Here is a 774-nt window from a genome sequence, read left to right on the forward strand (position 1 = left end):
AAACTTCCCTGTCTGGTAAAACAGGTGCCCCAAAAATGGGGGTGGGGAGGCCAACCAACCATCCCACATTACACCATTCAGAAGCCCACTCTCCAGACAGCGAGTATGTATCACTAGTTAAAATCAGTGGGGGGACAATTGCATAGTTTAGCAGCTGTAACTCCAGCAGATAAGGGTGGTTTCTCATGGAACCAACCATGTTGTTCATCATGTTGTGACGCTGTGCCTGCCTGATGAAGGGACCATGCTTGGTTCCAAAATGTTGTTTTTTTGCACTGTGAAATGATTACCTAGCAAATGAATAAAAGACTTCCAGCATATTTTACCTTGGAGTGCAGGTAACTATCTCAATACTTCCACAATTTGATAGCTCTCACAGTAAAGAATCTCCGTCACAGTTTAAGATTAAACCTTTTCTCTTCCAGTTTCAGATGGTGGCCTCTTTTTTTCTTGAGTGAACAGTAAATAGTTTATTACTGATTATCCTATTACCATTAAACAATGTGTACATTAATATCATGTCCCCTCTCAGTCTCCTCTTTTCAAGAGTGAACAAGTAACACTTGCAGTCTTTCCTGATAATTTAGGTCCCCCAACCCCTTTATTAGCTTTGTCACCCTTCTCTGAACTCTCTCCAGCTAAATGACATCCTTTCTGTGGATCAGAGACCATACTCAAGATGTGGCTGAACAAGTGTACAGGGGCAGAATAATGGATTGGTCTTTACAGTACATTTCCATTTTTTTTTTAGTTTCAAAAGATTTTTATTGTTTT

This window comes from Nanorana parkeri, unplaced genomic scaffold (genome assembly GCF_000935625.1).
Source record: "Nanorana parkeri isolate BGI_ZX_2015 unplaced genomic scaffold, ASM93562v1 scaffold1412, whole genome shotgun sequence".
Classification (NCBI taxonomy): Eukaryota; Metazoa; Chordata; class Amphibia; order Anura; family Dicroglossidae; genus Nanorana; species Nanorana parkeri.